This window comes from Cystoisospora suis (assembly GCF_002600585.1).
Source record: "Cystoisospora suis strain Wien I chromosome Unknown contig_387, whole genome shotgun sequence".
Taxonomy (NCBI): domain Eukaryota; phylum Apicomplexa; class Conoidasida; order Eucoccidiorida; family Sarcocystidae; genus Cystoisospora; species Cystoisospora suis.
The window spans coordinates 563-1044 of record NW_027153188.1 but is presented as its reverse complement, the minus strand read 5'-3'; positions in this window follow the sequence as shown (position 1 = coordinate 1044).

Here is a 482-nt window from a genome sequence, read left to right as displayed (position 1 = left end):
AAAAACAGTGACGATAAGTGTGTACGTCGTTGAAGGACACAGATTCAGCCAAGGAGCTGCAATGCTTCCATTACCGTTAGAACTCGCCGTGACTTGACTAGATTACAACTCATCAGAAGCATGTCCACAAAGACCAATGTCGCTTCTATACTCACTTGAATCTCACCAGTCTGGTGTAGAACCCCACGTCGTCACCCAACTGGGTGGCACTGCTAACTCCGATGAGGAGGTACAGTACATTATACCTGCCCGGTACACGAATGTGTAAACGGCGGCTCCGTAAAGTTCTGATCACTCCACCTGAGAAGGTCGGCCAAAATTGGATCGCTTTGGTCGGTTTCTCTCGGTAGCATAGACATCACTATGCCACCACACCGAAGTGTTTTGCTCTCTCAAGACTTATGCCTTGTTAGCTTCATGGAACTTCGTCCCGATCTATAATCTCACTCGGCGGCAGCATACAAGTTCGAGTATGCTTCGCC